General features: G+C 40.7%; 1 protein-coding gene across 12 annotated transcripts in view; it reads left to right on the top strand.

Annotated features, from left to right (window-relative positions):
• Window positions 1-17,060, top strand: part of LOC108705602 — a 411,717-nt gene that overhangs the window by 305,618 nt on the left and 89,039 nt on the right. The window contains exon 1 of one of the 12 annotated variants that reach the window (XM_041576737.1): window positions 13,997-14,068. The exons of the other annotated variants lie outside the window; for them this stretch is intronic. The gene's annotated coding sequence lies outside the window, so the exon portion shown is untranslated. Of the gene's footprint in view, window positions 1-13,996; window positions 14,069-17,060 lie in introns of those variants that run through there. 12 annotated transcript variants of the gene reach the window in all.

Genomic DNA, 17,060 nt, shown 5'->3' on the forward strand with positions numbered 1-17,060 from the left:
CAAACACAGAGACACACAAACACAGAGAGACACAAGCACACAGAGACACACACACAGAGACACACACACAGAGACACACAAACACACAGACAAACAGAGAGACACAAACACACACACAGAGACACACAGACACAGAGAGACACACAGACACACAAACACAGAGACACACACACAGAGACACACAAACAGACAAACAGACAGAGAGACACAAACACACACAGAGACACACAAACACAGAGACACACACACAAAAAATACAAACACAGAGAGAGACAAACAAACACAGAGAGACAGACACACACAGATACACCCCTACCTCCCCCCTAACTCTCCTAGGAGCTTTGTGAAACAGCACGGGAACTCTGACACCTCCCAACCCATCTGCTGGCCAATCACCACTGATCTTAGGAGGAGGAACATGCAGCTGCTTGGTGAGTGTGAAGGAGAAGCACTGCATGCATGCTTTAAGTCTCTCTCCCCCTGCCCAGACGCTGCAAATCAGACGCGGCCCGTTTCAAAGGTAAATGGAGCGGCCCTTCGGGAAATTGCCCGAACTGACAGATTGTCAGTCCGGGCCTGGTTATAACACATAAAAACCACAGAAATGTGTTTTTCATAACCTGCCAAATTTTGTAAAATGAACATGGTAATTGGGGGTGTGGCCAAAAAATGGGCGTAGTCAAATATTTTTGAAGAGCTCCGTGCTGCAAAATCTTTTTGTCCCTCTTTCTGTTTCCAAAGTGCTGGGAGGCATATGATAGGGAACTAAATCCTGTATTTGCTTGAATGACTACTGCGCTGTGATTGGTGCTTCTGGCAGTGACCATTAGGACACGCCCACCCCTCATTTGAAACGCAGACAGAGACCAGAGAGCATCTATGGGGAGCTCAAATAAAGTGTAATATTATAATTTTTAGAACAATGTGACACCAATACCCCATATTATTCATAACTGCCTACAAAATCAGTTTTTTTTGTTTATCCTATGTCTCCTTTAATTACTTTAAAATGCTTTTATTTTTTGTGTTACTGTTCCTTTAAAGAACAAGTGATGCTTGACATACTGGACTTTATTCTTTAATAAGTTCCCCATAGGCTTCCTAAGCATTTTTAGGTCGAAGAACAATCGTTCAATCGATGGATTAAAATCCTTCGAATCGAATGATTCGAAGGATTTAATCGTTCGATCGAATGAATAGCGCTAAATCCTTTGATATTCGAAGTCGAAGGATTTAACTTCGACAGTCAAATATCGAGGGTTAATTAACCCTCGATATTCGAACCTAAGTAAATATGCCCATTAATAAATCTCAAATGTTTCAAGTTTTAATGAAAAATAGAAAAACTATGAATTTTTAGAGATTGATGAAAAAAAATGAAATTTGATTATTTGTAAATAGACTGCTTAATATCGTCTTTTCTCATTCCCTCCTTCAGGTATGGTTCCTATTGTGGTCCTCACGAAAAAGAATTCAGACAGATACAAAAAAGTAGAAGACGCGTTCAAAACCATGGGCTTAGAGTGCATTATCGACATAGAAAATTACACTCCACAAGACCATGTGAGAAGCCAAGGGAGGGACAAGCAGTTCCTTAAAATCCTACAGGAGGTCCTGGCACTCGTGGAGTTCAGCACAGCAGATGGAAAATTTAACGATCCATTAAAGAAACATAAAGAACGTCTTAAAATGCTACAGATGATGGCAATGGAAAGAGAAGTGGCAAGCGTCAGAAAGAATTTGAGGACAGAATTTGAAAAAGAAAGAAAAGAGTGGATGAAGAAATTGGAAGATGAACAAAAGAAACATTCATGCACTTTGTTATAAGAACCACTGGGGCTCGTTCAGCTCATTCCCAAGTAACGACCTGGTCTAGTAACTCACAGAAACCGATTTTAACATTGAATGCTTTACTTTATATGACATAATGGGGCAGGGGAGAAAATATGTTGGTGTATGTTAATACATATGTAATGGCGGTTGCTATGCAGAAGTCACATAGTCACATACAGGCAGCTGGGATTAAATCTGGCAGATCATTTCCATTTAGTCCATGAATTGCTGTTCCTCCTGCTGGTATTGCTGTGCACCTCTACTAATAACTGGCACCAATGACAGGGACTTGCATGTCCTATTTAAGGGTCCTACACCTTTTGTGCTGTAAATTCTTCACCGCTTATGACTTATTTAAATGTGTTATTTTCATCTAATTAATAAATTATACTATTTATTAAAAAAACAGTATATATATGTAATGACCTAGCACCATTAAAAGTGGAATGGTCGTGAAAATTAAAATGTCATATATGTTTTAGCATACTGAAATAAGAAACGTTCTTCATACAATCAATGGAATATTCTGCATTGTTTCTAAAATAATAAAGTTTATCTTCACTGTTCCTCTCTCAGCATCTGTTTCTCTTCATTCTGTCTTTAAGCAGCAGTTGGGTGTCAGATATTCAGTGACAGTTAGATCCAATATTTCTTATAGGGGGGCTCCTTTTGACTAGAAGATGTATTAGAGCTCACTCTATTAAAATCACCAGACATCATGTCTCTCTACATGCAGAATTTGTGCAAAAGGCAGTTATTTGGTTAGCTTTTGTTTGTACTGGAATCATTTATGTGAGTGAGCTCTAATACATCTGCAAGGAAAGGAAGCCCCCTATAAGATATATTGGATCTAACTGTCCATGAATATTTGAGTATTCAGATACTCCAGACATGGCCACCTGGTGGGCCCAGACCCCCAGTCTGATGATAGCAGTATCTAACCCTTTCCCCCTTTGCCTTCTCTTTTTTTTTCTACCCCATGTTGCCAGACAACTTTCTGCATGACATTGATCAACTGGGGAACCTGAAAGGTAAATTTTATAGTGCTGGTAGTCTGGTAAGCGGTTAATGTAGGTGGCGACAGCTAAAAATCCTTAAAGGAATACAGCCATGGGAAAACATGTTTTTTTTTCTTCAACATTCATATGTTAATAGTGCTGCTCCAGCAGAATTCTGCACTGAAATCTGTTTCTCAAAAGAGCAACTGGAGGGTTTTATATTTAATTTTGAAATCTGACATGGGGCTAGAGATAGTCAGTTTCAGAGCTGCCCCTAGTCATGTGACTTGTGCTCTAATAAAATTCAGCCACTTTTTACTGCTGTACTGCAAGTTGAAGTGTTATCACTCCCTCCCTTGCCCCCCCCCAGCAGCCAAACAATGAGAAGGTAACCAGATAACAGCTCCCTAACACAAGACAACAGCTGCCTGGTAGATCTAAGAACAACACTCAATAGTAAAATCCAGGTCCCACTGAGACACATTCAGTTACATTAAGTAGGAGAAACAACAGCCTGCCAGAAAGCAGTTCCATCCTAAAGTGCTGGCTTTTTCTGAAAGCACATGACCAGGCAAAATGACCTTGAGATGCACCTACACACCAATATTACAACAACAACAAAAAATACATTTGTTGGATTAGGAATTAAGTTTTATATGGCAGAGTGAATTATTTGCAGGGTAAAACAATTTAGAAATAAAAATGACACCATAAATATCATGACAGAATCCCTTTTAAAATTTGAAAAGTCTGTTGAAGGGATACAAAAAATGGGTTTTACTTTTAGGCCTGTATTTTGTCCACCATGAACTTCATCATATCAATAATTTCTGGCTAGTTCCTGCTTCTCAAAACTGAACACCTATATCACCTAGATGTAGGATTATAGGTTCATCGTTGACTAGAAATAGGAGGTCTTGGTATTTACGGAGAAGAGTTTTATTGGGGAAGTGAAAGAAAATGGGTAATTTCATTCCCAGTGATTGTTTCAAACATAAATGATGAAACAATGAGACTGACGAGTGTGGTCCTCGACAGGAACCTTCATCAGGTGCAAAAACAGTGCAACCAGACCCAGTTCCTTAATACAGAAAAAGTAACCTTAACTCAACTATTGTTTCCAAAACTGTTTGTCTAGCAACCTTAAAGTAAACAACTAAGATATGAGAAAGCATAACCTCATTGAGTCCTGTCCAATTGCATCTGTGTAGCATGAGGTCCCTACTCATACAAGTGGGTGTAACTCATCAGTAGTACATAGCCCGGGCATGTAGACATTACCTCAATAATGGCACTTGCTGCCCTTTCTAATAAAGGGTATATGACACTAATACCAACCATATGATGGGCAAACCCATTCACAGAGCATGAGGGTTGTAGTGTAAGTAACTTATGTAGGCCTCTTCTTCATGGTTTTGCAGGAGACCAAGCAGTCCGAGGCTTATCATGAAATAAGGGACCTCCAGAGTGACAACTGAAAGGCTATACAATCTGATACACCGCAGTAACACATTAACATAGTGGATGAAAAAGATTAAAAAAAGACACAAATCCATTAAGGTCAATCTTTTTTTGCATAAGTGAAACCTGCCTTAAGAGGAAGGTGGGCATTGAAAGGACTGTTTCTATTTTTGCAGATGAGACTAAATTGTGCAGAACTATAGGTTCCATGCAGGATGCTGCCACTTTGCACAGTGATTTGTCTAAACTGGAAAACTGGGCAGCAAACTGGAAAATGAGCTTCAATGTTGATAAATGCAGGTTATGCACTTTGGCAAAAATAATATAAATGCAAGTTATACACTAAATGGCAGTGTGTTGGGAGTTTCCTTAAAGGAGAAGGAAAGGCTGGAGACACTTGGGGGTGCCAAACGTTAGGCACCCCCAAGTGATTGTAGCGACTTACCAAAAACCCAGGGCCGGTGCTCCTATCGGGAGAAATCTGCACCGGCCCCGGGTTATAGGAGCGAGCACCACGGAGAGATCTACTTCCGTCTTCGCGCAGCTGCACATGCGCATTAGAACTAAAAGCCGAACTTTAACTTTAAAGCCGGCTTTTTCGTTCAAATGCGCATGCGTCAGTCCGGGGAAATGCGCAGCTGCGCGAAGACGGAAGTAGATCTCTCCGTGGTGCTCGCTCCTATAACCCGGGGCCGGTGCAGATTTCTCCTGATAGGAGCACCGGCCCTGGGTTTTTGGTAGGTCGCTTCAATCACTTGGGGGTGCCTAATGTTTGGCACCCCCAAGTGTCTCCAGCCTTTCCTTCTCCTTTAAATGAACCCTAATGCTTCACACATCCAGAATACTGCTTTATCTATGATGTCCTGGGTGCTTATTGGCAGCAGCATTGCTGTTAGTGGGGCCCTAGGTTTGATTCCAGCCAGAAGGAGTTTGTCTCTATTTGTCATACAAACATGCAGGCAGGTCCTTGGCTGATAATAAAAATAACAGCTGTTAATGTGCATTAGATTGTAAACTCAGGGACTCGTGTATAATGTCTATAAAGCCCTGCAGAATGTCAGTGCCAGTGGGGTAACTAGATGTTACTGGGCCCCACAGCAAATTCAATTTAGAGCCCCAAAATATTGATAAAGTGGCCTGTTCTGCTTATAAACATGGGCACATTTTACCTTTTTTTGGAGTAAATTCTTGTAGGGAATATATATATATATATATATATATATATATATATATATATATATATATATATATATATATATATATATATATATATATATATATATATATACTAAGTTGCCTGTTTCTTGCCTGTAGCATATTCATAGTTAAACCAGGAACAGTCTGAGAATGTGAAAGTGAAACTAATTTTATTTCTATAACGGCTGTACACGGCTGTACACAACTCATAGGGAGACCCTGCCGCTGTTGGAAAATGTTGTTTTACTGGACACTGAATTTTGCTCTACCTGGAAATCCTCCGGCAGATCAGCTACAGATAGAGGAGCCACAGGACTGGGTTTATGGGAACATTTACACCGTAACAGCCTTGGAACTGCCCTGTTAGGAAACACTCAGGAATAGGAACATTGAGACTCTGTTCCACATCTATATTGGGTAAGGATTTCTTATATATTATACAGTATACTGAATGCTAAGTGTGACAGATACATAAACAGGCCCAGAAAACTACAAAAGGTCCGGGCCTAGGAAGGCAGAATTTTAGGGGGCGGCATGCCACCCAAGCACACCCGTATTGGTTCACAAGCACTGGGGATTTGCAGGAGATCCAATAATTTTTAAAATTTCCTGTGCACCAATCCCCAGTACTCTGAACCCGATGCTGAAAATTTGTGCACAAAGGTGGGGGAAGGGAGAGGGGCAATGAACGGCAGTGGGTCTAGGGGCATCTGCTATGTAAATCCGGCCCTGTACATAAATAGTGTGACACTGTGCTGTGAAATCATATGGACACAATATATTTTTCGATGTTAACAAGTGCAGTGAAATGGTGGCCTTCCCTATCAGTCTGAACAATTTGCTGTATCACACTCCCTTAGTGCTCTTTGATCGCTGCCTGGGGCGGGAACAACATTCTCTCTCTCTCCTCTGTGTGTGATTTAAAGTGTGAGAGCTGACAGTTTGCTGTAGACTGTATGTATGTATGTATGTATATTTTTATTTGTAAAGCGCTTCTTGAGGGCAAAGCACTGTACAACAAAACAATAAATTAGTAGTAACAAACAAGGGGTCATTGGAATAAAAAGTAACAATAAGTGCATTATTAGAATACAATTCACATAAATATAAAATATAATTACAATACAGATTAAGTGCTCAGTGTCAAGGAAACAAAAGGCTAGAGGACCCTACCCCGTAGAGCTTACAGTCTAAATGGGAGGGTAACATACAGACACAATTCAGAGGGGTATTAAGGTGCTGTGGGTTACAGTTTGTTACACTGTTATATAAGTGCCAGTTCAGGTGTTATCCAGGTGCTCCCAGAGGGAGTCTTTGAGTTTTGTTTTGAAAACACTGAAGGAGGATTCTCTCCTGAGAGATTCAGGAATGACATTCCAAATATAAGGAGTCACAAGAGAGAAGGGTTTGATACGGGAAACAGCAGTAGTAGTGGGGGGTACAACCAAGCGGTTGCTCTGAGAGGAGCGGAGGTTTCGGGCAGGAACATATAGAGAGACAAGAGATGAGATGTATTTAGGTGCAGAGGAATGAAGGGCTTTGAAGGTTATGAGGAGGAGTTTATAAGTTATTCTTTGTTTTATAGGAAGCCATGATAAGGACTTCAGCAGCGGAGGGGCCTGTACCTTTTGGATGAGAGGAGGATAATTCTTGCAGCAGTGTTTAATACAGACTGTAGAGGGGAGAGATGGGAGTTAGGGAGGCCAGTTAGTAGAAGGTTACAGTAATCTAGTCGGGATAGGATGAGAGCATGCATGAGCGTCTTGGATGTATCAGGTGAAAGGAAGGGACGGATTTTGGCAATATTGCGTAAGAAGAAGTGACAGGTTTTGACAGTGGTGTTAATATGATCAGAGAAGGAGAGAGAGGAGTCAAAGATTACCCCCAGACAGTGAGCTGAGTTGACAGGATTAATGAGCCATCAATAGAGATAGTAAATAGGGGAGTAGGACCAGGCTTAGGTGGAATGATGATAAGTTCAGTTTTTGTTAGGTTGAGTTTGAGGTGGTGCTGGTTCATGCAATTTGAGATAGCCAGGAGGCAGTTAGAGATCTGAGCCTCTGTTTCAGCTGTTAATGAAGGGGTGGATAAATATATTTGGGTATCATCAGCATACAGATGATAATTAAAGCCAAATGAATGGATGAGATCTTTCAAAGACAGAGTGTACAGGGAGAACAACAGTGGACCAAGTACAGAGCCGTGCGGCACCCCCACATTAAGTGTAACTGGAGATGAGGTTTTGTTATCATAGGAGACAGTGAATGATCGGTTAGAGAGGTAAGAAGAGAGCCAAGATGCAGCCTGGTTACGGATGCCAATCGAATAGAGAATCTGCATCAGGAGAGAGTGATCAACTGTATCAAATGCAGATGATAGGTCAAGGAGGAGAAGGATGGAGAAGTGACCTTTGGCTTTGGCAACCTGAAGATCATTTGTAACTCTGCACAAAGCAGTCTTAGTAGAGTGACCAGGCCAGAAACTAGATTGCAGAGGGTCCAACAGATCATGGGTGTGTAGAAAGTTAGTAATGAGGGAGAACACAATACGCATCTATTGTGTCCACAGTCAGGTCTGTGACCTGGCCATTGCCATCAGGGCCGCCATTAGAAATCACAGGGCCCCGTACAACAAAATTTTGAAATTTATGAAAAGCCCCCTTATAAGTTAAAAAAAAAAAACATAGGCGCCAGGGCCCCCCATAAAGGTTTTTTTTTAAAAAGCATTGGTGCCAGGGCCCCCCTTACAAGTTAAAAAAAAATTGGGGCCCCAAAAATATTTTTTATAAAAACATTGGTGGCAGGGGCTATAGAGTATTAAAAGAATACATTGGTGGCCAGGGGATTAAAAAACAAAAACAAATTGGTGTTCAGTAGAATTGAACTCATGGCTTCAGGACTTTAACTTCGCCTCCTTTCGTGAGTTCAGGTCTTTTCGCCACTTTGGGACTTCAGCTTCGGCTATTTTCGTGACTTCGGGTCTTTTCGCCTCTTCGGGAGTTTGGCTTCGGCTGTTTTCGTGGCTTCGGGTCCTCTGGCTGTTCGGCACTTCCGCATTTTCGGCTGTTCGGCTGGCCGCAAATCAGATTGTTCCTGAGAAATAAAGACTTTTTCAATTACCTTTAATTTATTATTTTTTTACCGTTTTTCCAAAATCGAAGTGTAAAGTTGAATGTTGGTGTCTCTGGTGTTTGAATCTGGCAGCTCAGTAATTCAGGTGCAGATTCTGAACTGTTACAATTTACAGTAGTTGAATTCTCAGCAGCATCTCTGGAGTATAAGTAACTATTGTATCAAGCCTGTAATGAAACCCAGAGATTCTGCTCAGCAGGGACAAATAAAAGAAATGTATCAAAAAATGTAATTTGCTTAGCTCTGTGATTGCCAAACCTCTTTACTTAATTTTTCAGGATTCATTGAGATCTCGCATAGTGCCGAGAGACTGGCGAATTGCTAATGTGGTGCCTCTATTCAAAAAAGGATCCCGTTCTCAGCCTCAAAACTATAGGCCAGTTAGTCTGACGTCAGTGGTAGGAAAGCTTTTCGAAGGGTTAATTAAGGATAAGATACTGGACTTCATAGCAAATCATAATACTATGAGTGTGTGCCAGCATGGTTTTATGCGTAATAGATCTTGCCAGACTAACTTAATTTCTTTTTATGAGAATGTAAGTAGAGACCTCGATTCTGGGATGGCAGTGGATGTGATTTATTTAGACTTTGCTAAAGCATTTGATACAGTGCCACACAAAAGGTTACTGGTTAAATTAAGGAGTGTTGGCCTGGAACATAGTATTTGTACCTGGATAGAGAACTGGCTAAAAGATAGACTACAAAGAGTGGTGGTAAATGGAACATTTTCTAATTGGACCAGTGTTGTTAGTGGAGTACCGCAGGGCTCTGTACTAGGTCCCTTGCTTTTCAACTTGTTTATTAATGACCGGGAGGTGGGCATTGAAAGTACTGTTTCTATTTTTGCAGATGATACTAAATTGTGCAGAACTATAGGTTCCATGCAGGATGCTGCCACTTTGCATAGTGATTTGTCTAAGTTGGAAAACTGAGCAGCAAACTGGAAAATGAGGTTCAATGTTGATAAATGCAGGTTATGCACTTTGGCAAAAATACACTAAATGGCAGGGTGTTGGAAGTTTCGTTAAATGAGAAGGATCTAGGGGTCTTTGTAGATAACAAGTTGTCTAATTCTGGGCAGTGTCATTCTGTGGCTACTAAAGCAAATAAAGTTCTGTCTTACATAAAAAAGGGCATTAACTCAAGGGATGAAAACATAATTATGTCTCTTTATAGGTCCCTGGTGAGGCCTCATCTGGAGTATGGGGGCAGTTTTGGTCTCCAGTCCTTAAGAGGGATATAAATGAGCTGGATAGAGTGCAGAGACTAAGTGCAACTAAACTGGTTAGAGGGAGGGAAGACTTAAATTATGAGGGGAGACTGACAAGCTTGCGAGGGGACATGATTACACTTTACAAGTACATTAGAGGACATTATAGACAAATAACAGGGGACCTTTTTACCCATAAAGTGGATCACGTACCAGAGGCCTCCCCTTTAGACTAGAAGAAAAGAACTTTCATTTGAAGTAACGTAGGGGGTTCTTCACAGTCAGGACAGTGAGGTTGGGGAATGCACTGCCGGGTGATGTTGTGATGCTGATTCAGTTAATGACTATAAGAGGGACTTGGATGATTTATTGGACAGACATAATATCAAAGGCTATTGTGATACTAAACTCTATAGTTAGTATGGGTATGGGTATATAGAATTTAATTAAAAGTAGGGAGGGGTGTGTGTATGGATGCTGGGTTTTCATTTCGAGGGTTTGAACTTGATGGACTTTGTCTTTTTTCAACCCAATTTATCTATGTAACTATGTATCCATTTAGAACAGTTTACAGGATCGGCGACCCCCCTCTCAGAGTTGTTTCAGAAGGTGAAAAATGACACTTTACACTTCAATATTAGAAAAACAGTGACATATAGAAAATATAAAGTAATTGTAAAAAGTCGTTATTTCTGGGGATCTATCTGAAAACAACTAGTTGTTTGAAGGTGAACAACCCCTTTAACTGATGTGTTTTGAAAAACAGGAAAAGAGACAAAACGTGTCATTTATTTTATTCTGGACACATCGGCTAGTTGATGCAGTCCTACGACCTGTCGGCGCTAATTCTCTTTGTTGTAATCCAATTGTTTTGCACTAGTGCCGAACCAGCCCCGGACTGGCAAACTGTCTGTTTTGGCAACTGCCCGAAGGGCCGCTCCACTTTCCGGTGAAATGGGCCACTTTGTGCAGTTAAAGTTATTGGTCAGGGACTGTGGCACCACTTGCCGCCTGTGATCTCTCAGCCTACTATGATCTATGATCTGCCTAATCCCCTAAACGCTCAGCTCCTGGACCCTATTTGACACGTCCATTCACCAGAGCAAAAATTCACCAGACGTTAGGAAGTGAAGTACCGCTAGAGTCTATCTCCTTCGCTAGCGAAGTTACGCCAGCGCCCGTTAGTAAATCGGCAAAGTACCAAAATGACGTCACACTGGCGAATTTTCGCCCACTTTAGCCACTTCGCCCTTTAGTAAATTTGCCCCATAGACTCCATTTTAATCAAAATAATAATAAAATAATAATAATAATAATGTAATAATAAAACAGTAGCTTGTACTTGATCCCAACTAAGATATAATTAATCCTTATTAAAGGCAAAATAGTCCTGTTCAGTTTAATTCATGTTTACATGATTTTTTTTTTGTTGACTTAAGGTATGAAGATCCAAATTGCAGAAATATTCCTTATCTGGAAAACCCCTGGTCCAGAGCATTCTGGATAACATGACCCACACTTGTATTCAGGGACGGACTGGGAGTAAAAAGCAGCCTGGGCAAAAAAATTGAAGCAGCCCACAGACTGATTTTCAGCCCCATGTGACATTAGCCGATAGGGGACTAAAAATAAGTTTTTGTGGGACAATTGCTTGCATCCTCCAAGTAATATGTAGTAGCACATGTCTAAGGGCAATACCAGACGTGGCGTTTTTGTGTTGCGTTTTTAAAAAAGAACAGCCAGGCTTAAATACGCCACTGAAACCACATGCGACCGTCAACATGCGTTTTTCAGTATGTAGGATTCTTTTCCCAACATGCACTTCTCATTGTTCTCATTGTTCTAACTGAATTTGGACGCCATATTTAAAATACGCTGCATATTTACGTAAAGTGTGGTTTCAAACGTGCAGATCCCATAGAGTCTATTGATTTTGTAGTTTCTTGATGTATTGGTGTTTCTGCTAAAAAACGCCAATACTGGCGTCCTGTGGCGGATTTCAGCTTGCATTGTGTGAATTGTCATAGTGCGTTTTCCATTAGTTTCAGTGGTAGTGCAGTTTATGCGTATTTACGCCTGGCTGTTCTTTTTTAAAAACGCAACTAAAAAACGCTGCAAAAACACCACGTCTGGCCTTGCCCTAAAAACACTGTGACTGATTTTAGCTCTGATCTGTAGACAACATTAAAAAGATTTGCAATGGGACATAATACAACTGTTGGAGGAGAATGATGCACACTGTGTTTTCATCAGAGAATATAAAATACATAAGTTAGATGCATGAAAACAAGAAATCATACAACAGGCTCAGATTTTACATTAGATTAGATTAGATTAGATTTTGTTGGATATTTAAGTCTATAATACCTACACATCAGGAGCAGCTTTTCAGTGAGTGAATAAAGGGGGAGGGGGGGCTAGTCAGTAACTCTTCTGTCTGCAAACCCTGAGTTCTTGTCCCAACTCCTCACCTGGCAGCACAGCTGTAACTGCTCGGTATTTCTTCTCCCCCCCCCCCCGACCTGCTTGTTGCCGTGGCCCACTGTGACCCCGCCCCCTTGTTGTGTAGTGCAGGAAATTCATTAGGGGGGGAGTGGGAAGGGCAACAAGCAGGCAGTTCCGGATTTAATGCAGGCTGTATGTATAGAGGCTATCATTCAGCATCTCACTTTGCGCTGCCCGTGTCTCACAAGCCCAGCTGCTGCTGCTCCTCCATCCTGTTCCCCCCTGCTGCACCTGTTTAGAAGCCATGTTGATCCGAGCATCTCCATGGCAACAGGGCACGAGAGAGAGAGAGAGAGAGAGAGAGAGAGGAACTCAGACCTGAACTTGTGCTTTACTGAAGAGAGCAGCCCATTTTAACTGTGTGTTGAACGGCCCATTGGGCAATTGCCCGAACACACAGATTGTCACTCCGGGCCTGCTTGTATTATATAATTGGTAGGTGTAGCATTGGAAGGCAAAACAAATTAGAGATTATCTTGTACCTCTAATTAAGATATTTGATGCCTTATTTATAGAGAATGTATACGCCGACTTTAAAAAAGAACTAATGCCTAACTAAAGAAGTAGCTAGAAATGTTCATTATGTTTTTTGCTTCTGTGCTGCTGTCACTTACTGAGCTTAGGGACCCACTCACAATATACAGTACACATAGAATAGAAATGCCACAATATAAGGCTGATTAGTAATTAATACAGATAATTACTACATGGCAGCACAGAAACCAGTGCAATTAGCATCAGAATTTAATAATCAGCAAACCTGTAGCATCAGCTTATATTACAGCCAGGGAAGCTCATTTTCTGCTGGATAATTAGTGACGAGCCCTAAGCTTAGCTTCTCAACAGCCAATCAGAGCCCACTGAGCATGTGAGTGTCACAGACACTTTCCAAGATGGTGACCCCCTGTGACAAGTTTGAAGTCCTGGATCATTGCTGCTATTGACAAGCTCAAACTTTAGCCTCGTGCAATAAGGTCATTATAAAAGTATGGCATTTTTAACCACATATATTCTTAGGGTTTAGTTCTCTTTTAAAGGGCAGGCAATGGAATATCTGGCACTCATTGAATACAATGCCTTTTTCCAGTTATTCATTAAGATGCACAAAGAAGGTTTGTTATTCAATGACAGATTATAATCAGACATTTGTAGGCAAAACGGAAAAAAAAGAAGAAACTATTCTGAACACCTTTATATTTGTGAGTTATATTCATTTTACATGCCTTATGTGCAAACTCTCTCCATTTTTTTATTACATTCCATGCCTGTAGTACTTTTGCCAGTAGATAACCATGTTTCCTACTGCACGAATGTCAGGAAAATCCTTTTGCATCTAATCTATTATGTTATTTCACCAGGACATGCTTTACAGACATTGTTCATCAGTCCCATCAGCCCATGTCCCAGTGGACTTACAATCTAAGGTGCCTATCACATTCACACACTAGGGTCAATTTTATCAAGAGCCATTTAACCTACCTGTATGTTGTTGGAGTGTGAGATGCACCCCAAACAGACAGGGGGAGAACATACAAAATCCTTACATACAGTACAGGTAGTGCCAGGCTGGTATCAATCTCAGGACCCCAGAATGACAGAAGTGTTAAACACTGGGCCACCCTATTGGCAAGTGTAATTATTTTCCCTCTGTTTTCTTGCAGATCATTGAGACAATGATACAATGGAAGATAGTGAAGATGAATACAGAGAAGGAAAAACAGAAACTTCCAGAGGTTAGTAAGAGTCCGCTGAACTCAGCATAGCAAGGCTGCCCTTGATATGAACCATATATAAATCTTTAGCACTTAATGATTTCCCCAATAAGATATAGGCAGGACAGGGAACAATGATATGTATAAGGCAGAATCTGTATAAGGCAGCTCAGTCACTCTCTAGGCCACAATATATTATATAAAATGGAAGCAATGGGCAACAATAGTAGCACAGGTCAAGAATACAGAAAATTTTCTTGCAAAAACATATACTCAGAAGTTGATGGAGCAGTTTCTTGTGAGTTCTTATGCCCCCCAGTGTGCACACAAAATACACCAATAATTTCCTGATGTTCAATAGCCCCACTAGAGGGCTCCCCCATTGTATCTGCTTGACTGATTCCTCAGGCTCATGCCTCCACCCTAGAGATGTGTCCCCTTGGATACGGATTGAGCTCCAAGAGACTGAAGTGGAAATACTGAAGTTCTTATGCTCCCAATGTGCACATAAAAGGCACCGATAATTTCCTGATGTTCATTATCTCCACTAGAAGGCTCCCCCATTGTATCTGCTAGACTGATACCCCAGGCTCCTAAAGCTCACACTTCCATCCCAAAGATATGTCTTTGTGGATATGGAGTGAGATCCAAGAGACTGAAGTGGAAATACTGAAATTGTGGTGAAACCCGCAAGCCAACTTGATCACCACTAATAGGCACAATGAGCAGACGCATCTCCAAGATTTTGATAGCCTCTACTTTGGCAATATGCTTATGCCTATGTGCCTTCCCCTTCCCATCCCTTATAAAAGAATGCTGTATTCTTTGGGACAAGTTTCTGCCCTTCACAATGAAGCACAGAGACCCATGGTAATTCAGGAACAACAAAAGGCAGTGTGCAAAATAATAAGAACAGGCACATTGCACCCTTTTTTCTATACTGCCTTAAAGGTTTCAAATTAAATTTATTGTTCACCTGTTTAAAAGCAAAACCGATAACACCTAATAAAGGTCTTAGTGTGCGACTAGCACTAGCAACTAAGCATTTGTATTATTTTTATATTTATTTGTACATATTTTTTCTCCAGACAAAAAAACCTTGTTTAGAAACCTACTGAAGATGATGAATATGGATCCATACGAAACCACATATCTAACGTTGCAAGACATTCTTCAGATTGATCAAGGATGTGCCCAGGAGAAGGGGAATTTTCAAAGAGAGTCTGTAGCCTGGAATTTTATTTATAAAATAATTGCATTAAATGGAACAGCCAGAAGCATAAATATGGCATATGAAGATGAGAATGAAGATCCTCAGGATGATCCAGATGATATCACTTGTGACTCATGTAGTTCTGTTCACCCCCTAGATGTCATTTGCCTTGTCCTGCATTGCTGTGACTATTTTTTGCAGCAGGAGATTATACTGAAAATGTCTATGTGCCAATTTGCTGTCCCTTTGCTGCTCCCTGATGTTGATGGCCCAGGCTGTACCTTCATGCTTTGGGGAATGAGAGCTATTTTGAAAAGATGGAGGCCTCAGTCCCTAGAAGAAACTAAGGGATTCATGCAAGCCAATATTGTTCAGATATCTATGCCAACATTCAGTTTTGTTAGATTGGGTGAAAATACATTATCTAAATCTAATATCCTGAATCAAGTTCTCAGCCCAGCCCAGCACACCTACGACTTCTTTGTTCACAACAATATGGAAGGTGCTGATGTCACAAAGGAGATATCTGAGGGGCTGACAGAAATATCCTGGTATTTTCCAGCTGGTAAAAGTAATTCAGATATTTTCTCAGAGCCAGCTGCATTTGCAAACCTTCATGGAAACCTGGAAGACTACTTGACACAGTTTGCATTTCTAAGTCAGATTTCATCAGCTGTATTTATTTTTGTTCAGAACATCAATAAGAATCTGTTTGACTTTTTATCCCAGTTTAAACACTCTCGGACAAACTTTGTCATTATTATCAAGAAAAACAGTAAAGTAAACATAGGCACAAATCTCACAAATGTCACTGTACTTGTATTCAGTAGTAAAATTAATGGAGCAACAATAGCAAAGAAAATTCGAACAGCTGCTCTAGATTTCATTAAAAAAGGATGTAGTATTCTGAGTCTGGAAGATATGTCAGATATCGCTTCCAAACTAGGAATCTCTGTTGATGAGAATGCGAGAGAATGTCAGAATGCAAAGGCAGATGCCAAAGCAATTACAGAGGAGATAAAAGATGTCACAGAGTACAAGAAGGATACAATGAGGCTACAAGGACATTTGTGGAAAAAGTTGACCGAACTGGAAAGAGAAATGTGTCAAATGAGAAAACAAGGTGATAAACATGGAGAGAGTTACAAAATGGAACTCAAAAAGCAATGTGCTGACATACGTGAACTACAGTATAACTCTAGAATTCCACATGGCATCAGTACATTTATTGATTCAGTTCTAAAAAAGAACCACATAGAAAATTTGTATTTTTTTAAGTGGCTTCGTTTTTATCTTGATTCATCTAGTAGGAAGAACCTCTCTGCTCTACAAGCCGAGTATAAAGAGAAATTATATACTTCCACCTTTAATGAGCTGTCTGGCCTTGATCAAAAAATATCCGACAGCTCTCTGGGGATTGAACATTTCCTGAGAGAAATAGGTCAGTTTTATGAGGCAGAACAGTTTATGCTGAGTAAATGCGTAGTAACTGCAAGTAAAAGTAAATTCACCCAACTGCCAGCATTCGCTGCTGATCTCTTACTGGGTGGATTAGCACTGGAGTTGATAGATGGAGATGCTTCTAATATCCCACTGCAGTGGCTACAGGATGTACTGACTGAGCTGGACAATAAAACAGGGAAATGCTGCAGAATGGGGGTAATCACTGTACTGGGGGTGCAGAGCACAGGAAAATCCACCCTTCTAAACACAATGTTTGGGCTGCAGTTTCCAGTCTCTAGTGGACGATGCACACGAGGAGCTTTTATGACACTAATGAAAGTGAGAAAAAATTTCCAG

Source organism: Xenopus laevis, chromosome 9_10L (assembly GCF_017654675.1).
Source record: "Xenopus laevis strain J_2021 chromosome 9_10L, Xenopus_laevis_v10.1, whole genome shotgun sequence".
NCBI lineage: Eukaryota > Metazoa > Chordata > Amphibia > Anura > Pipidae > Xenopus > Xenopus laevis.